This window comes from Anolis sagrei, chromosome 8 (assembly GCF_037176765.1).
Source record: "Anolis sagrei isolate rAnoSag1 chromosome 8, rAnoSag1.mat, whole genome shotgun sequence".
NCBI lineage: Eukaryota > Metazoa > Chordata > Lepidosauria > Squamata > Dactyloidae > Anolis > Anolis sagrei.
Genome location: NC_090028.1, coordinates 38799194 through 38820960, shown reverse-complemented (window position 1 = coordinate 38820960; position 21767 = coordinate 38799194).

The window sequence follows — 21767 nt, the reverse complement described above, 5'->3', positions numbered from 1 at the left end:
TCTTCCAGGAGCATGGTTTGCATTCGCCCTTTAATTTTATGGGATAGCATTCTTTTGCATTCCCCAGGGTTGCTACAATCTTAGCTGCACTCTGAAAGGTAACAGCATTAAAGGCTAGAAAGCCAGCCTGCAGACCCCTTTTGCCGCTATTGGTTTAGAAAGGTATCTCTTTGAGTCTAGGGACCGCCCTTTTTCCTGGGTTGAGATCTCCATTTTAGAATCTTCCCTGCCTCCTTCAGTAGAGAAAGAAAGCTGCAGATGTGCTGTTGGTTAGGTAGGTAGCTCTGAGAAAACCATTATAAGAATGATTGAGATAGAATAATGATTAAGATATAAAGAAGCTGATTGAGATACTATAGATTGAGATTGAGTTATAGCTAATTGAGATAGATAGATTGAGTATAGATTGAGTGATTGAGGAATAGATAAAAAGATAGATATTGAGTCATTACTTCATCTCCAAAGCTAACCTTGAGCTATAGATAGGGGGAAAAATTGCTTTTCTCTAACCATACCAGCTCAGGGTTAGGGTGAAAAGATCCCAGGATTTTTGTCTGTCTTTTGGGGAAAAGTTAGCTCAATAACTGAAGGAAAGGAAAGTGTTGTGGCTCAGTGTGTTGAGAGGGATGAGATTCGGATTCCTGGCTGTTTTTCTGTGCCTCAGCCGAAGGCTCTCACAGACAGGGGAGATTCAAGCAAGTGGTTCTCACAGGAAAGGAAATTAGCACCCAGGCATCTTCCCACACTAATAGTGATGCCTTGATCTGTAGACGAGAGGCCAGGTCGGGGAAAGGTCATGGGACCACAGTGAGAGCAGGATGTTTTCATGCTTAGAAAACGCTATTTAGGCTTCTCACAAAGGAAGGGAAACTGTCAGTTCAACGTAGCTTATTAGCCCGAAAGCTTCATGGAATAACCTTAGCCTGGAGCGGTACGCTTGGGACTTCTTGCATTGGGATTCTTGGGGGCAAATGTTTCCTTGCTTGTACCTGGGACTCTGGTTTGAACTTTGCCAATAGGATTATGTCTCCTGCCTTTACCTGAAGATCTTTGGAACTGTATCCTGTATTTAACCTTAATCTTTGGAACTTTGCAATGCTTATTCTTTATTTTGACTTGGATTTTTCCTCAATAAACTATAAAACTACAGCTCTTGTGTGGTGGTGTTTGGAAGCAAGGTGAAGCCTACCCTGAGTTGCAACAGAAAGATCATTTCCATGGTTTCACCAATTGACTGTTTTGTTTGTAACTTTAACAAGCTGTGCCAAGTCTACAAGGACTTTGAGAAATAAATATTCTAGGTTCTTGTGGGTTTTTTTGGGCTATAGGGCCATGTTCTAGAGGCATTTCTCCTGACGTTTCCCCTGCATCTATGGCAAGCATCCTCAGAGGTAGTGAGGTCTGTTGGAATTAGGACAATGGATTATATATCTGTGGAATGGCTGGGGTGGGGCAAGGAGCTCTTCTCTGCTGTAGCTAGGTGTGAATGTTTTAACTGATCACCTTCATTAGCATTTGAAGGCCTGGCTGAGCCTGGGAAAATCTTTTGTTGAGAGGTGTTAAGATGTGCCCGGTTGTTTCCTCTCTGCTGTTTTGCTGTTGTAATTTTAGAGTTTTTTAATACTGGTAGCCAGATTTTGTTCATTTTCATGGTCTTTTCCTTTCTGTTGAAATTGTCCACATGCTTGTGGATTTCAATGGCTTCTCTGTGTAGCCTGACGTGGTGGTTGTGAGAGTGGTCCAGGATTTCTGTGTTCTCAAATAATATGCTGTGTCCAGGCTGGTTCATCAGGTGCTCTGCTATGGCTGACTTCTCTGGTTGAAGGAGTCTGCAGTGCCTTTCATGTTCCTGGATTCTTGTTTGGGCAATGCTGCGTTTGGTGGTCCCTATGTAGACTTGTCCACAGCTGCATGGTATACGGTAGACTCCTGCAGAGGTGAGAGGATCCCTCTTGTCCTTTGCTGAACGGAGCATTTGTTGGATTTTCTTGGTGGGTCTGTAGGTGGTTTGTATGTTGTGTTTCCTCATCAGCTTCCCTATGCGGTCAGTGGTTCCCTTGATGTATGGCAGGAACACTTTTCCTCTGGGTGGATCTTCATCTTTACTCTCGTGGCTTGTTCTTGCTCTTGCAGCTCTTCTGATGTCTGAGGTGGAGTCTCCATTGGCCTGGAGAGCCCAGTTGAGGTGGTTGAGTTCATCTTGGAGGAGGTGGGCTTCGCAGATTCTTTTTGCACGGTCTGCCAAGGTTTTAATGGTGCTTCTTTTTTGACTTGGGTGATGGGTGGAGTTTTTATGTAGATATCTATCTGTGTGTGTGGGTTTTCTGTAGACGGTGTGACCCAATTGTTGATCTGGTTTGCAGATGACTAGGACATCTAGAAAAGGCAGTCTTCCTTCATTTTCTTTTTCCATTGTGAATTAGATTTTTGGGTGGATGCTGTTAAGATGGTCCAGGAACCTGTTGAGTTCTTCTTCTCCATGGCTCCAAATGGTGAAGGTGTCATCCACATATCTGAACCATATGGTTGGGTGGATGCTATTCAGATGGTCCAGGAACCTGTTGAGTTCTTCTTCTCCATGGCTCCAAATGGTGAAGGTGTCATCCACATATCTGAACCATATGTTTGGGTGGATGCTATTCAGATGGTCCAGGAACCCGTTGAGTTCTTCTTCTCCATGACTCCAAATGGTGAAGGTGTCATCCACATATCTGAACCATATGGTTGGGTGGATGCTGTTCAAATGGTCCAGGAACCCGTTGAGTTCTTCTTCTCCATGGCTCCAAATGGTGAAGGTGTCATCCACATATCTGAACCATATGTTTGGGTGGATGCTGTTCAGATGGTCCAGGAACCTGTTGAGTTCTTCTTCTCCATGGCTCCAAATGGTGAAGGTGTCATCCACATATCTGAACCATATAGTGGGCTGTTCTGTTTCGATGTTCAAAGCCTGAGGTAGCCTCAGTTGCTGGAAATCTCAAGCTTCTAAAGAAAGACCCCTGGGGTCCGCCCAGACAAAGAGAGAAGCACATTTTAGTTTACTTTTATAGGGTCTGGGTGTGATGGCACACTTCCTGTGTGATGAAGAATGACCAACAGAAGCAACCAAAGAGACAGTGTGTCTATACAACCTTTGGCTTTTCCCATCATCCCTCCTTGTTGCATCCGCCTCTTCGTTCCCCCTTAGTTTGTTATGAACTCCGTTTGCCCATTTAATCCTGACCATAAAATGAGAAGACTCTGCAAAAGGTTAATATAATATCGGAAGTAGCCAAGGTGAACGAAATGGATACACACATTCTCTCCGCTCTTGAAAGCTTTCGAGGCCTCAGAGGTTGCCACTCTCAATAGCCCGGCAGATCATTTCGACTTCCTCATTCACTGTCCCGTTTTTATTTATTTCCTACTTATTGCTCCTTTTTGTATGCCCGGGAAAAAAAAGCAAGAGCCTATAAATCTATTTAATCTAAAGAGACCAAGCCAGCATTTGTCATTAAGCATGTCAAAGGCGGTAAAGGAGAATTCAGTCAATAAGCTTAATGCTCCAATTCAAGAGAGTGTGGTGAGCGGAGCCGAGGTGTAAGTGGAGGGAAAGAGTACGCCAAATGACTTTCTTTTATCAGGGAGAGGGTTATTTTTTTTTCAAAGCTGAAGTGAGCCTGAAAAGAGGTGATGATAAACTGGACAAGTAAAGAGCACTTATAATTTAGAAAGTCATTCAAGAAGACACGGTGGAATGGAGCCCGAGGATGGAGAAAATAACACCCTGGAGCGGCAGGTGTGTCCCAAGGCTATTTTCCGAGAGTCGGACTTTTGAATAGAGGTGCCTCCAGATGGGTCAAAGTTCTCAGGAGTATTGAGAGATTTTGGGTTTTCATAGAATCATTGAATTGAGACCTCATGGGCCATCCAATCCAACCCCATTCTGCCAAGAAGCAGGAAAATTGCATTCAAAGCACCCCTGACAGATGGCCATCCAGCCTCTGCTTAAAAGCCTCCAAAGAAGGAGCCTCCACCATACTCCGGGGCAGAGAGTTCCACTGCTGAACAGCTCTCACAATCAGGAAGTTCTTCCTTTTCTATTTTTTATAAATTGATTTTTATTAGTGAATACCATCAAGACACATCGACAACATTTAACACAAAAGACAAACTATAAATATGTAAAATATAAAAATACCCAACGTATTGATGTGATTCCTTGTACAATGAAAGTGGGAGAACATGATTATGGAGAAAAGTATAGAAACAAAGAAGAGGGAAAAAGAAAGAGAAAGAGAAAAAAAGAAAGACGGTCAGAAAGAAGAGAAAAAACAAGAAAAAAAACAGATAAGATACATCAGTGTTGATAACCCCTAAAAAAACAACATAAACACATTACATATTATTGCTTTTACTTCCAGATTGCTTAATGTGATAAAATTCTTTACACTTGTTTCATGTCCATTTATATATGCCCCTAAGCATATAACTTATAGTTGAAAATTGCATTCAAATCACCCACGACAGATGGCCATCCAGCCTCTGTGTAAAAGCCTCCAAAGAAGGCACCTCCAACATACTCCAGGGCAGAGAGTTCCACTGCTGAACAGCTCTCACAGTCAAGAAGTTCTTCCTCATGTTCAGATGGAATTTCCTTTCTTGTAGTTTGAAGCCATTGCTCCGCATCCTAGTCTCCAGGGCAGTAGAAAACAAACTTGCTCCCTCCTCCCTAGGACTTCCTTTCACATACCTATACATGGCTATCACGTCTCCTCTCAGCCTTCTCTTCTTCAGGCTAAACATGCCCAGCTCTTTAAGTCGCTCTTCATAGGGCTTGTTCTCCAGACTCGATCATTTTAGGCGCCCTCCTCTGGACACATTCCAGCTTGTCAACATCTCCCTTCAATTGTGTTGCCAGAATTGGACACAGTATTCCACAGTATTTTGTTTGTTTGTTTGTTTTCCTCTGGGTGGGTCTTTGTCCTGACTCTCATGGCTTCTTCTCAGTTGTCTTGCAGCTCTTCTGATGTGTGAGGTGGAGTCTCCATTGGCCTGTAGATCCCAGTTGAGGTGGTTCAGTTTGTCTTGGAGAAGGTGGGCTTCGCAGATTCTTTTTGCATGATCTGCCAGGGCTTTCATGGTGCTTCTTTTTTGACTTGGGTGATGGTTGGAGTTTTTCTGTAGATCTCTATCTGTGTGTGTGGGTTTTCTGTAAATGGTGTGACCCAGTTGTTGATCTGGTTTGCGGATGACTAGGACATCTAGAAAGGGCAGTCTTCCCTCATTTTCTTTTTCCATGGATGTTTGGGTGGATGCTGTTCAGATGGTCCAGGAACCTGTTGAGTTCTTTTTCTCCATGGCTCCAAATGGTGAAGGTGTCATCCACATATCTGAACCATATGTCTGGGTGGATGCTGTTCAGATGGTCCAGGAACCTGTTGAGTTCTTCTTCTCCATGGCTCCAAATGGTGAAGGTGTCATCCACATATCTGAACCATATGTTTGGGTGGATGCTGTTCAGGTGGTCCAGGAACCTGCTGAGTTTTTCTTCTCCATGGCTCCAAATGGTGAAGGTGTCATCCACATATTTGAACCATATGTTTGGGTGGATGCTGTTCAGATGGTCCAGGAACCTGTTGAGTTCTTCTTCTCCATGGCTCCAAATGGTGAAGGTGTCAACCACATATCTGAACCATATGTTTGGGTGGATGCTGTTCAGATGGTCCAGGAACCTGTTGAGTTCTTCTTCTCCATGGCTCCAAATGGTGAAGGTGTCATCCACATATCTGAACCATATGTTTGGGTGGATGCTGTTCAAATGGTCCAGGAACCTGTTGAGTTCTTCTTCTCCATGGCTCCAAATGGTGAAGGTGTCATCCACATATCTGAACCATATGTTTGGGTGGATGCTGTTCAGATGGTCCAGGAACCTGTTGAGTTCTTCTTCTCCTTGGCTCCAAATGGTGAGGTGTCATCCACATATCCGAACCATATGGTGGGCTTTTTGGTTGCTGTTTCCAGGGCTTGTTTTTCAAAGTGTTCCATGTAGAAATTTGCTATGACTGGGCTGAGGAGGCTCCCCTTAGCTACTCCATCTTTCTGTTTGTAGAATTCATTGTCCCACTGAAAGTAGCTGGTGGTGAGGCAGTGGTGAGTACATATGGGATAGTACTGGTGCACTATAATTTATATAGCCACTGAATCTTTATGGGACTTTCTCCTGAGTAAATATGCATTGGATTGTAATCTAAATGTAACAGCTGCAGGATATGCCAAAGTGTACAATATTCATAGACAGTGAAGAGTCTATGAATATTATTTTTTGTCCTGGAAAATGAAAAGGAATTCAAGCACTCTAATCTTATCAGGTCCGTAGTTGTATAGTTAAATAGGTTTGCATAGTCCATTGGCATCTCGAGACTAGTATTCCTTTAGACTTACACTAATCTGCTCATCAATTTTAATGAATTTTTTAAGTTCAAGATTGGACTTTGGAATGATCTGTCACTCTTCTGTATCTTAGATCTGGCTCTATCTTTACTTACAAAACCCAATTTCATGAGTTTCCAAAACTTTGATCCCCTCCTTCGAAAAGGCTTCAATTATGGCTTGATTTTTGTAACTTTTCTTTGACTTAACTCTAAGTGAGAGAACAATTTAACAACTTGCTCTCTTCAAACAGTTAGTTATAGATGATTAATCTCCACCCCATTAGTTTTTTAAGACTCCCAGTGTGTTCAGCGTCTTCCTTGATGTTGGAATGAGGGATGAGCTAACGCTTTGGATAAAAAGCCAGTTTCCACACAGACTTTGTCCATCCATCAAATCTGAAGCCTTTCTTAAGTGTAAAAGATATGAATACATATACTTAGAATCAATTAAGTATATGCTTTACATGAGTTAAAGTGTATTTTAGACCATTAGTCTCATTCAGAGTAGATAGTATTGGTCTGTGTTTCAGATCAAAGATTTCTCGAGTCTAATAAAGAAATCCAAAATATTGAGAAAGCCAATTAAAAATGTCCAGAGCTTGTAAATTCCTTAGGGATCCACACTGTCCTTCTCCTGTGTGAAGCTGTCACTTCTTTATCAAATAGATTGATTTATCCTCAACAATGAGTTGAGAAATGCCCGTAACCATCAACCTCTGAGTCAATCTATCTTTGGATCCATGCCGATTTCCTATTCCTTTTCCATAGGATTAAGATGAAGAGTTTTGAGACATTGCCTTCAACCTCCTTGTGGTTGAAGTACAATGCTGATTCTGAGGTGGACTGCCTCCACTACTTTGTGGCTAGTCTGCCCCATATTGCTTTGGATCTTGGTTCCAGGTAGCTATCTCTTGGCTTGTTTACCTGTCCAAACGTATTCTCCCCTACAAACCATCAAGGGCATTAAGATCTTCTGGAGAGGCCCTGCTCTTGGTCCCACCACCTTCGCAGTTGAGTTTGGTGGAGACGAGAGACAGGGCCTTCTCTGTGGTGGCTCCCGGGCTATGGAACTCTCTCGCGAATGAAATTAGATCTGCCCCCTCCCTCCTGATCTTTAGGAAGCAAGAGAACTCTTGGTTGTGGAACAATTATTTATGTATTTATTTATTTACAGTATTTATATTCCGCCCTTCTCACCCTGCAGGGGACTCAGGGCGGATTACAGTGTACACATATATGGCAAAAATTCAATGCCAATTTTGATGTACAACATATACAAGACATACACAGAGGCTATTTAACTTTTTCTGGCCACCAGGGGAGCTGTCGCTTTCATCGTCCATCTGCGACACTGATGAAGTACCTTCCGCATTCCTCGCATGCTTCCCCACTGGAGTTCTTCTTTATGGCCTCATAAATTAGCTAATTTTAGCCTCCCCACACTTTTTTTAAGGTGGTACCTTATTTTCCTACTTGACAGATGCAACTGTCTTTCAGGTTGCAAAGGTCGACAACGGGCTACACAATGGTTGGAAACCCACTCCAACCCAGGCTAGCTTCGAACTCATGACCTTTTGGTCAGAGTGATCTTAAAGCAGCTGACACTCAGCCAGCTGCGCCACGATCCCGGTATGTTGTGTTTCCTCATCAGCTTCCCTATGTGGTCTTGCCAGACATCAAGTGGTTCCCTTGATGTCTGGCAAGAACACTTTTCCTCTGGGTAGATCTTTGTCTTTACTCTCGTGGCTTGGGCACCTAATCACCTCTCAACAAAATATTGCTCCAGGCACTGCCAGGCAATCAAATGCTAATCAAGGTGGTCAGTAGAAACATTCACACCTAGCTCCTACAGACAAGAGTCCTTTGTCCCACCCTGGTCATTCCACAGATATATAAACCCTTTTTCCTAGTTCCAACAGACCTCACTACCTCTGAGGATGCTTGCCATAGATGCAGGCGAAACATCAGGAGAAAATGCCTCTAGAACATGGCCATATAGCCCAAAAAAACCTACAACAACCCAGCAAGAAATATTGTTTCCTACAAAGAAAAAAAATTCTATGCAAAAACACCATAGAAAATCTGTATAGAATAAATTTGCAATTGCAGTATTTTTCATGTAGCAAACTGCTCCCTGGATCAATTCATTTCCAATAGTTTTCAAAAACATTCTAGAGAAAGCAGCTCAAATCATTCTTTGCTTCCTCTAAGAAATATTAATTAGCAAAGAAGTAAATTCCCAATTCCTCATCAATGGGCTGCAACACCTTTTCCAGGTTTTAATCTGAATTTTAAGAAGGGGTAACAGTTTTTGGAAATGTCCCCCTCAAAATAGATTCAGCACCTTGGATAGCTATTTTAACCACAATTTTTCCTGTGGTTTGTACTAGGCCTGGGCGGTTTCGTTCGTTAATTTTGTAATTCGTTAAATATTCGTTAATTTTAGCAATTACAAAACGATTACAAAACTTATTTTTAAACCCGGAAGTGTTTTTAAATATCGAAACGGCAGGCGTCAAAAAATTTTGTATTTCCGTCCATTTCGGAAATACGTAAGATGGCCTGGCAATGCTTGCTGGGAGCTCTCCTCTCTCTCCTCTCTTAGCCAGTCAGAGGCAGAGCCTGAAAGAGGAGGAGGAGGAGGAGGAGGAGGAGAGGGCGGGGAAGGCGCCTGCTGAGCAAGCGAGCGAGAGGGCGAGCGAGAGGGTGAGCGAGAGGGCGAGCGAGAGGGCAAGCGAGAGGGCGAGCGAGAGGGCGAGCGACCCTCAGCGGGAAGGCGGCCCGTCCCTCCTTCCTCACCTTTGCGGTGGGTGTGCTTCATTCTCCCAATTCCTTAGCGGAGGGCTGTGCTTCGTTCTCCCAGTTCCTTAGCGGAGGGCTGGGCTAGATGGTCTTTGGGGAGCCCTTCTCCCAATTTCGCATTGCTTCGGAGGAGCCGGGCCCGACTCGGCGGCAGCGCTTGAGGGCCCGCCAGAGTGAGTGCCTGCCTTCCCTCCTTAATAATAATTTCTCCTCCCTATTCTACTAAATTAATAATTAAATTAAAAAAATATTTAAAAATATTGAAAAAAAAGGGCGCCATCTTTACAAAATGTTTTGTAAATATTAACGAAATTTCGTAAATACCGAACTTTTTTAAGGGAAAATTTTGTAATTATTTCAAATATCGAAACAAAAAAACCCCCCAAATACAAATCAATTTTAGAAACAAATTTTTGCGTTGTTACCCAGGCCTAGTGTGTACATGTCCTAGGAGACACAATTTCTGCTTATTTAAATAGACACCAAACAAAAGCTGGATATTTAAATTACAAGTGGAAACCTGTAATTTAAAACTGCCCAAGGGCTGTGATTACTTACAGCCTCAACATTTGCTATCTTGAAACGCCTTCCAAAAATGGAAGCTGCCAGTCTTGCATGGTGCTGCGTTAACCTTCCTTGCCAAATGTGCTAAGCACACTGAATGCAGCCTTAGCTCTCGCTCCATTAATAGCCTTGCATACATAACTCATTACCGCTGCCCGATGCTTAGGGGAATGTAATAAGTTAGTTCTCTTTCTCTTTTGTTTGTAATCTAGGAAGAAAGAAAGAAAATCAACATTTGTTGATGGCCACTTTGGAAGATCATGAAGGGAAGTCAGTAGAGTTTGGGGAAACCATGACTGATATCATTACCATGCCCGAGAGAGGGGTAGATGTTTATTCTGCTCCTGATGGACTTTCTGTGTCCATCTGTCTCCAATACCTATTTTCTAGGGCTGGGCGGTTTCATTTCGTAATTTCGTAATTCGTTAAAAATTCATTATTTTTTTTTGGTTACGAAGCGATAACGAACCATTCAGGAGCATCTAAAAAACGAAACGAATTTTTCAATTCGTTTCGTAATTGCTTCGTATTCGTTTCGTATTCATTTCGAAATCATTTCGTTATTATTTCCGCATGTCTGGGGCAAGTTTTATACCTGTTGTTTGTTTAATCAGTGAAAAAAAATTATAAATATCACACCAACAGTCAACAACAGAGGGAGAGGGAAGCTTCAGAAGTTCCCCCTGTCCCATTTGGAGGTTTTTTAGCGTATTGCACGGTCGCGTCCACCATTAACAAATCGATTCGTATTCGTTTCGTATTCGTTTCGTATTGTTTCGTAATTTTACGAAATTTCGTAAATATCGAACTTTTTTAAAGAAAAAAATCGGAATTCTTTTAAATATCGAAACGCAAAAAAACCCCAAAAAACGAATCGAGTTTAGAAACAAATTTTTCCGTGGTTGCCCAGCCCTACTATTTTCCTTCTGTATGCTCTACAAAAATGATGATATGAAGTGATGTGACATCACTTCCTGCAGAGAAAAGCAGATGTATTTGGTATTGTTGTGCATGAAGGGTTCAGCCTGTGATGCATCCCAGGAGAGAATTGTCTTCCCGTTCCCATGCAGTTGACCCTTCAATCTGTAGCAAACAAAAGGACATCATTGCTTTTCTTTCAAGTAACTCAGACCAACTTTCTTTATTATTCCTGCTCTCCATTTTCTCCTTGCAACAAAGCAGGCCAGGATGAAATATGCAGTCTGGCTCAAGGGCAGCAAGTGATACCCATTTTAGTGAAGCTATGAATGCTATGTATTGTCGCAGGCTTTCATGGCTGGAATCACTGGGTTGCTGTAGGTTTTTTTTGGCCTATATGGCCATGGTCTAGAGGCATTCTCTCCTGATGTTTCGCCTGCATCTATGGCAAGCATTCTCAGAGGTAGTGAGGTCTGTTGGAACTAGGAAAATGGGTTTATATATCTGTGGAATGAAATGTGGAATGAAATGCTGGGCCACTCTCACAACCACCATGTCAGACTACACAGAGAAGCCATTGAAATACACAAGAGGCATGTGGATAATTTCAACAGAAAGTAGGAAACCATGAAAATGAACAAAATCTGGCTACCAGTATTAAAAAAAACTCTAAAATTAGAACAGCACAATAACAGAGAGGAAACAAACAAGGACATTGAATCACCTCTCAACAAAAGATTGCTCCAGTCACTGCCAGGCAATCAAATGCTAATCAAGGTGGTCAGTTGATACATTCACACCTAGCTCCAGCAGACAAGAGTCCTTTGTCCCATGCTGGTCATTTCACAGATATATAAACCCCTTTTCCTAGTTCCAACAGACCTCACTACCTCTGAGGATGCTTGCCATAGATGCAGGCGAAACGTCAGGAGACCAGTGGTTCTCAACCTGGGGTCCCCAGATGTTTTTGGCCTACAACTCCCAGAAACCCCAGCCAGTTTACCAGCTATTAGGGTTTTCTGGGAGTTGTAGGCCAAAACACCTGGAGACCCACAGGTTGAGAACCACTGATCTAGACCATGGCCATATAGTCTGAAAACACATACAACAACCCTATGAATGCTAGTCTCCTTGATTTTGGTGTTCAACATGAACCACTGTACCACACTGGCTCTTGAGCTTACAATTCAGGCTTTTTTGAGTCTTCAGATTCTAAAGCAGTGGAAGAAAATAGGCCTTCTATGTTCCTTGCCCTTTTATTCCAGTGGTCCATATTTTCACATGCCTCACATGGTTGTTAACAAGGTCTTGACTTCCATTACTTAACAACACATGTTTTAATGTGTTGTCGAAGGCTTTCATGGCCGTAATCACTGGGTTGATGTAGGTTTTTGGGTTATTTGGCCATGTTCTAAAAACATTCTCTCCTGACGTTTCGCCTGCATCTATAGCAAGCATCCTCAGAGTTTGCAACCTGTGAGGCTGCTTGCCATAGATGCAAGTGAAACATCAGGAGAGAATGCTTCTAGGACATGGCCATATAGCCTGAAAAACCTACAACAACCCAACACACATTTTGGTGCCTCAAATGTCAGACTAGTTTTTGGGTGTATTTGATCTGCTGATTCCAAAATGACCTCAGTATTACTCAATTCAAAGTGCTGGTTTTAACCTTTAAAGCCCTAAACGGCTCTGGCCCAGGCTACCTGTCCGAACGTATCTCCTGTTATGAATCATCACAAATTTTAAGATTTTCAAGAGAGGCCCTGCTCTCGATCCCACCACCATCGCAAATGTGGTTGGTGGAGAGGCAGGGCCTTCTCGAGGGGATAAAAGTTCCACGTGTGGGAAATATAGTCAGATGAAGCATCATTTAGAATCAAGTGTAGTTCATATCCTTGTTTCATGGAAGCCTTGCTTGGAAGATTCCTAAGTATTTCTTGTTTCATGGCTTGGATTCTTGGATCATAGAATCATAGAATCATAGAATCAGGATGTATTTGATCTGGATCGTATGAATGCCTACTCATTCCTTGGATTAATGTTTCCTGGTTTTCTGAATTATATTAGAAAAGTGTGGACTTTGCTTTTATGGACTTTGCTGAACTTTATCCTGGACTATTTTTGCTCCTGCTTATCTTTGTACCTAATTGAATTTACCTATTTCTTTTACGTGCTTTTTACTTTGCCGCTTTTTAATTATCTTCAATAAAAGGATTGTTTTCCAATCAACGGTGTGGTGTTTACAGTCAGAGGGCTTTTCCTGTCCTGGAGTGCAACACATTGTTATCAAACCCAATATGTGTGTGCCTTCAAGTCTCCTGCTGACTTATGGTGACCCCATTAATTTCATATAACAGTGCAAAACCTGTTCTCTAAACAGAGTGCTAAAATAGGTGTACGAAGAGGGCCTTCCATTTTTGAAATTTCTCCAGAGCTGTGATACTGAACCCATTGTTCAGTACAATGTTGAAAATGCCACTCTGGAACCTATGGGAGTCCAGTCTTTACATACCAACATCTAACAACGACCAGCAGCTGTAATCCATACTCTAAAATCAACGTTCACCTGTGGGTTATGTTTGAAATACATTCCTGTGTGATGAAGAATGACCAACAGAATCAACCAAAGAGAAAGTGTGTCTACATAACCTTTGGCTTTTCCCATCATCCCTCCTTGTTGCACCTGCCTCTTCATTCCCCCTGAACTTTATCTTGGACTATTTTTGCTCCTGGGTTGTTTTAGGTTTTTTCGGGCTGTATGGCCATGGTCTAGAGGCATTCTCTCCTGACGTTTCGTCTGCATCTATGGCAAGCATCCTCAGAGGTAGTGAGGTCTGTTGGAACTAGGAAAAGGGGTTTATATATCTGTGGAATGACCAGAGTGGGACAAAGGACTCTTGTCTGCTGGAGCTAGGTGTGAATGTTTCAACTGACCACCTTGATTAGCATACAATGGCCTGACTGCGCCTGGAGCAAACTTTTGTTGAGAGGTGATTAGATATGCCTGATTGTTTACTCTCTGTTGTTTTGCTGTTGCAGTTTTAGAGGTTTTTTTAATAGTGGTAGCCAGATTTTGTTCATTTTCATGGTTTCCTCCTTTCTGTTGAGGAGGAATCTGTTATGGATTTCAATGGCTTCTCTGTGTAGCCTGACATGGTGGTTGTGAGAGTGGTCCAGCACTTCTGTGTTCTCAAATAAAATGCTGTGTCCAGGTTGGTTCATCAGGTGCTCTGCTATGGCTGACTTCTCTGGTTGAAGTAGTCTGCAGTGCCTTTCATGTTCCTTGGTGCGTGTCTGGGCAATGCTGCTGCGTTTGGTGGTCCCTATGTAGACTTGTCCACAGCTGCATGGTATACGGTAGACTCCTGCAGAGGTGAGAGGATCCCTCTTGTCCTTTGCTGAACGTAGCATTTGTTAGATTTTCTTGGTGGGCTTGTAGATTGTTTGTATGTTGTGTTTCCTCATCAGCTTCCCTCTGCGGTCAGTGGTTCCCTTGATGTATGGCAGGAACACTTTTCCTCTGGGTGGATCTTCATCTTTACTCTCGTGGCTTGTTCTTGGTCTTGCAGCTCTTCTGATGTCTGAGGTGGAGTCTCCATTGGCCTGGAGAGCCCAGTTGAGGGGGTTCAGTTCATCTTGGAGTAGGTGGACTTCACAGATTCTTTTTGCACGGTCTGCCAAGGCTTTAATGGTGCTTCTTTTTTGACTTGGGTGATGGTTGGAGTTTTTATGTAGATATCTGTGTGTGTGAGTTTTCTGTAAACGGTGTGACCCAATTGTTGATCTGGTTTGTGGATGACTAGGACATCTAGAAGAGGCCGTCTTCCCTCATTTTCTTTTTCCATGGTGAACTGGATGTTTGGGTGGATGCTGTTGAAATGGTCCAGGAACCTGTTGAGTTCTTCTTCTCCATGGCTCCAAATGGTGAAAGTGTCATCCACATATCTTATTTTTGCTCCTGCTTATCTTCTTACCTAATTGAATTTACCTATTCCTTTAAAATGCTTTTTACTTTGCTGTTTTTTTTTTATCATCTTCATTAAAAGGATTGTTTTCCAATCAACGGTGTGGTGTTTACAGTCAGAGGGCTTTTCCTGTCCGGGAATGCAACAGTCAAGTCTGTAGAATCCCCAAAGTGGATCTATTGTTCCCCTGACATGGAAGCCATTCACTGTCACTGGGTACACAATGCTGCCTTTTGTTTTTTAGATGGAGAGAAAAGTCATCCCAGCCTGTTGTGAATTATGTTCCTTCGCAGTTGAGACTTTTCTTAACCATTATTTCTTAATGTGGGATTTTTACTATCTGCGTATGTGCCTTGTTCTCGATGCAAAAGCACAATGTTCATCTCAAAGGAAGCAGAAGACAAAGACACTAAGAATGTCAACTAAAGATTGCTGTATTTCTTTGGGGAGATCCATCAGTAAGTCAGTGAGGACATCCGACACTGCCGAGTTTTATATGGTAATAAAAGAGGATCACTCCTGTTGGCACTTTTGCTTGAGCTTGCTTTTGCCCATCATTCTCTCTCTCTCTCTCTCTCTCTCTGGGTTTAGAGCATGTTTTTTTAGACGTTCAGCAATTCATCCTGTGGCAGAGAGTTTCAATATGGAGCCTGTATCCAAGCTTCCCCCACAAGAGTAATAAAGAGATTATGATACACTCTTTGAGACACTTAACATGATATGATCTTTTAAAAAAATCACCCTACCCATCATTTAAAATCTGTCTGAGCTTTGATGACAAGTGAAACATTTGGAGTGGAAGGTGCTGGGAGGGGAAGAGTAGAGATTTAATGGCCAGTCCAATATGCACTATTTTATCTTTACAACGTCAAGTTGCTGCTTCTTGTGCAGACCCATTATTGGCAAGTGCCGTCTCTCCACTCCCATGCATGAGTACGTTAATCGTGGCAGAAAGGGAGTAGAACTTGCAGCAGCTACTAAATGAAATGTGCTACCTCTTCCCATTACCCAGCACTGACCTTCTTCTAAGTGGCTTTGTGTAGTTTTCAAGGTTGCCATGGGATGGGACAAAAATAACACCGGCGCTCTGCAGACTGTGGTTAAGAGATCAGCACCAACAATAGAAGGAAATGTGCAAAATCATCATGTACATAAATGTCTCTTAATCTCCTGTATTTATTTCCTTGGGAAAGCATTTGCATTGCATTAGTACCACTGCTACCATTGGGAGCAATATTAGAGTTGTTACATCTACTAAGTAGTAGTAGATATTATCGTTGACCACCCATATCCATGCATTCTGTATCCACAGATTGAAAGAACCTAGATTGAAAATATGTATTAAAAACTGAAAAAGGTAACTTATTTGGATGACACTATTTTACTATGCCATTCTCATATATATTGGGACTTGAGCATCCATAGATGTTTGTATTCATGGGTATTTGTATTCTGCCTTGGTTTTGACCACACCTGGAATATTGTGTCCAATTCTGGGCACCACAATTGAAGAGAGATATTGACAAGCTGGAATGTGTCCAGAGAAAGGCAACTGAAATGATCAAAGGTCTGGAGAACAAGCCCTATGAGGAGCGGCTTAAAGAGCTGGGCATGTTTAGCCTGAAGAAGAGAAGGCTGAGAGGAGACATGATGAATGCTATGTATAAGTATGTGAGAGGAAGTTATAGGGAGGAGGGAGCAAGCTTGTTTTCTGCTGCCCTGGAGACTAGGATGTGGAACAATGGCTTCAAACTTCAATTATTTATTTATTTATTTATGTATTTACTATATTTGTATACCGCCCTTCTCAGCCCTTAGGAGACAAGCCCTATGAGGAGTGTCTTAAAGAGCTGGACATGTTTAGCCCAAAGAAGAGAAGGCTGAGAGGAGACATGACTGCCATGTATAAATATGTGAGAGGAGTGAACTTGTTTTCTGCTGCCCTGGAGACTAGGACACAATGGATCCATGGCTTCAAACTACAAGAAAGGAGATTCCATCTGAATATTAGGAAGAACTTCTTGACTGTGAGCGCTGTTCAGCAGTGGAACTCTCTGCCCCAGAGTGTGGTGGAGGCTCCTTCTTTGGAGGCTTTTAATCAGAGGCTTGATGGCCATCTGTCGATGGTGCTTTGAATGCAATTTTCCTGCTTCTTGGCAGAATAGGGTTGGACTGGATGGTCCATGAGGTCTCTTCCAACTCTATGATTCGATGACTCTATGTGATCCTGGAACCAAATCCTAACAGGCACCAACAACCCACTGCTCTATCTTAAGTTGGCCTAAATAATCTGAAAGCAGCAGATTTCATTTGATCTTGTAGGCTAAGCATGTTTAGACTTGGTTAGTAGTTGGGTGGAGGACCACAAAAGCATATCAGGTGCTGCAGGATGTATTGCAGAAGGCTATGGCAAATCACCATCTCTTGCCCGAGAAAACTTTATGAAATTCTTGGGGCCATTAGAAGTCAACAGTTGCCTTGGAGGCATATATGCCCACAGAATATTTTCCAAATTTTTAGTGTCAGCTCTAGACAGGTAGTAAGTTAAACCTCAGACTAAAAGTGCCTTCTCTTATTTCTCTAATACCTTCTAAATGAACATGGTGGCTCTTTTTGACAGAAGTAGTATGGCAGTGGAATGTAGTCTATCTTTGTTTAGTCATACATTATAGCCCATGAGAGATGTTTCAAATTGATGCGGAGCATCTTTTTCCCCCTCCCAAGTATTTATAGTTCGCCAAGGGCCGGACAATGGATTCTGTTGCTTTCTGACCCAGCACACATAACTGGGTTCCTGTTTCCTCTTTGTGAATTCTCTGGCTTGTGCACTGGACCATGGACTCTGCTACTACCCAACCCAGCTCCCCCTTCATCTCCAGCTCCTGTTCCAAGAAGGAGCCAATCTTCTGTTGACCAACCCGGACCTTGGGCTGATCTCCACCTCCAATCCTCTTCGCCCGGACTTTGGGATTTCCAGTTTTCCTTTTTATGAAATAAATACGATATTTCCCTCCTTTTTATATGAAATAAAAAGAACATGTTTTCCTACTGTAATGAACTGGGGTTGGGATAGGGTTGCGGGTTGGGATACTATGAAATGCCTGTATAATAGTGATGCCTATGTCTTATGATTATGATATATGTAACCCTTATGAATTCATCTGTATCCTCACCCCCTTGACCCTCGCCCCACAAGAAAACCAGCGTGACCAGGAACTGCCTGGGGAAAGAGCCCGAGCCTCTTTCCCCCAAATCACCCATTGATTGACTCATTTTGCATGGACAATGCTGCTGGCCCCCCCAATTTCGTCATCGGAGCAAGGCCAACGAAAGAGGAAGGGTCAGCAGAGCCTCGGAAGAAAAGACTGATTAATTCTACCAGATATTGTTGACCCTTCGGGTGGTCCGATATCGATCTAGCCCATTCAAATTCCCTGCCAGACTCATCAAGGACAGGAAAACCCTTTGTTTGTCAAACATCACCCTCTTCCCGCCTTGGACAATGGCCCGCATTCCAGCAGGCAGGAAATCCAAATCCCATCATCTTTCCCCCTTTCTCTGCGGCCGTCCCGCCCTCCTCGCTCCTGATTGGTCCAGACTCGGAAGCGAGCGGAGGGCGCTCATTGGCCCTCCCGAGGCAAGGAAACGTTCTGATTGGCCGTAAGCTGAGGCGGGCCGCCAAGCCTCCTCCCAGCTGTTCCAGCCTCAGCCAATCAGCGTCGAGCCGGCTGCCAGGGGGCGGGCGGGATTTTCAAACTGTTTTTCCTTTGTTCTGACTGTATAAAAATGCTGGAAAATCTTTATGCTGCATGCTTGCAGTGGAACGATTCCTGTAACGCATCCATTCAGCTGAATCGCAAATAAACGCCTCAATCCTGGACTCCTTTCGCCTCTGGTGAGCTTACTCGATTTTAAATACTTTTTGCGCTCTTGGATTGGCTTCCGGAAAAATCTCACCAAGGTATCCAGGACCCTTTTTGGTGCGGTCCTTGGGCTTTCCTCTTCGGAGGGGCCCCCTAAAAGAGCTCGATAACAAAATCATTGGTGGAATCTTATTTTTAATCCCAACGAAAGTAGGCCCATCAAATCAATAAACGTTACCTATGTATTGACCCATCAGTTTGCAGTTTATTTTATAGGATTTATCTAGTTGGAGCCAACCAATTAGGATGTGTCTACTAGGCTTGGTTGATTAAAAAAATGGTTCAAAACTGGTTTCGAATGTAGGGGGCGCTGGTGGTTCGATTCTAAAGTCAATTCCGATTTTCACAGAAAAAAATGTTCAAAACTTTTCAAAACTTCAGAGACTTCCGAATCCTTTTGTTAATGGTTTGAAAGTGGCTTCTCTGACTTGAGCTGAGGCCAGGAAATTCCTTCCTTCTCTAGTTTAAAACTGGCTTCTCTGGCTTTAAAACTGGCTTCTCTGGCTTGAGCCGAGACCAGGAAACCCTTTCCCTCTCTGGTTTAAAACTGGCTTCTCTGGCTTGAGCCGAGGCCAGGAAATTCCTTCCTTCTCTGGTTTAAAACTGGCTTCTCTGGCCTGAGCCGAGGCCAGGGACCAGAAGCGGGAAAAAGCTGAATCATTTCCGCCTCGCTTCCTGAGTCGTAACAAAAACTGGCTTCTCTGGCTTAAGCTGAGGCCAGGGACCAGAAGCGGGGAAAAGCAAACGGAGGAAATTCCTTCCTTCTCTGGTTTAAAACTGGCTTCTCTGGCTTGAGCCGAGGCCAGGAAATTCCTTCCTTCTCTGATTTAAAACTGGCTTCTCTGGCTTAAGCCGAGGCCAGGGACCAGAAGCGGGGAAAGGCAAACGGAGGAAATTCCTTCCTTCTCTGGTTTAAAACTGGCTTCTCTGGCCTGAGCCGAGGCCAGGGACCAGAAGCGGGAAAAAGCTGAATAATTTCCGACTCGCTTCCTGAGTCGTAACAAAAATGGCTGAAAAAGCTTCGATATCGCTTCAAAAAGGTAATTTTAACAAAATTATTACGATCAACAAGTTATCCAATGCGATTCTGTCCATGCCTAGTGTCTATATTGTAGAATTAATGCAGTTTGGCACCACTTTAATGCTGTAGCCAAATAGAGCTAATACTTCACGAAACTACCACTCCCATGATCCTAAAACATTTAGCCATGGTAGTGAAAGTGGAGTCAAACTGTATTAATTCTTTAGTGTAGATGACCCTAGATGCCCATCTTAATGACCAGCATTTTCCTACTTGATAAGGAAGTTCTCCAGGGTCATGTAAATTTTCACCAAGCAGAAGAAATTGTGATTGTAGTCAGAACGAAAAAAAGAGAAGCTTTTTATGGCAGTAAATATTGCAGGAAATGTGGAACAATACCAAAGCTGTTTCTAAAAACAGTTTCAGTGTTACCACCATCTGCCACAACAACATCATTTATCACTAGCAGAGAGTCTTAAACACATGCCAGGTTCCTATTTTAATGGGAGCGGAAAAGCAGTGTCACCAAAATACAGTATATTCAGAACATTCACATTACCAGAGAATAGTCTCAAGCTTTCAGTGACCTCTGCTTGATGCATCATCATAAATAACAACAAGCACTAATGTCTTACATGATTAATTAAAATGGCTGCCTCCAAGATGAAGGAATGCCACCATGCTATGGTCTGCTCAGTGGATGGGCAGCCCAGGAAATTCAATTACTTGTATATAAATAAATTATTCTGGAAACATATATCTGGAAAGTGAGGGGGAAACATATATCACAGGAGATGTTTCATCTCATTAGTGGAAGTTAATTATTGAAGGACATTTTTTTAAAACCTAAAGCTGAAAAAAAAAAGAATTTATGTAAGTTTGGATGTTGTCACTCGTTGTTCAGTTACAGTTACCAGATGTAGATCTTTCTAAAACTAAATAGAATAGATGGGGACAGGGAGAGGAGGGGTGTTAACCTTCATACATTTCACTATTGCAGACAAGAAGGTATGATTTTACATTTTTCTGCTTACTGTGAGAAAGTGATCAAAATAGTAGCTGTTGAAGACTATTGGCAGCATAGAGCTGATTCGACACCAAATTGGGAGGGAGAGCCAATAGTCCAGAGGACAGGAGCAGGATTCAAAACGATCTTGACAGATTAGAGAGATGAATGGCCGAAACTAACAAAATGAAGTTCAACAGTGACAAATGCAAGATACTCCACTTTGGCAGGAAGAACAAAATGCAAAGATACAGAATGGGGGGTGCCTGGCTTGAGAGCAGTACGTGTGAAAAAGATCTTGGAGTCCTCGTGGACAACAAGTTCAACATGAGCCAGGAATGTGATGTGGCGGCAAAAAAAGCCAATGGGATTTTGGCCTGCATCAATAGGAGCCTAGTGTCTAGATCAAGGGAAGTCCTGCTCCACATGCTCTATTCCGCTTTGGTTAGACCACTTTACCTGGAATATTGTGTCCAATTCTGGGCACCACAATTCAAGAGAGATATTGACAAGCTGGAATGTGTCCAGAGGAGGGCGACTCAAATGATAAAGGGTCTGGAGAACAAGCCCTATGAGGAGCGGCTTAAGGAGCTGGGCATGTTTAGCCTGAAGAAGAGAAGGCTGAGAGGAGCCATGTATAAATATGTGAGAGGAAGCCACAAGGAGGAGGGAGCAAGCTTGTTTTCTGCTTCCCTGGAGACTAGGACGTGGAACAATGGCTTCAAACTACAAGAGAGGAGATTCTATCTGAACACGAGGAAGAACTTCCTGACTGTGAAAGCCGTTCAGCAGTGGAACTCTCTGCCCCGGAGTGTGGTGGAGGCTCCTTCTTTGGAAGCTTTTAAACAGAGGCTGGATGGCCATCTGTCAGGGGTGCTTTGAATGCAATATTCGTGCTTCTTGGCAGGGAGTTGGACTGGATGGCCCATGAGGACTCTTCCAACGCTTTGATTCTATGATTCTATGATTCTGTGTTAGCTGCCCTGATTCCCCCTCCCCCTGGGGGTGAGAAGGGCAGGGTAGAAATGGTGTAAATAAATAATTAAATATCCTCCCACTTTTTCTGCTGCTTTAGAAATGTCCTAGTTCCTTTTCAGACTTTCCTCCCTTATTTTCAGCCTATGACACTTTCTACTAATTAAGTTCCAAGGG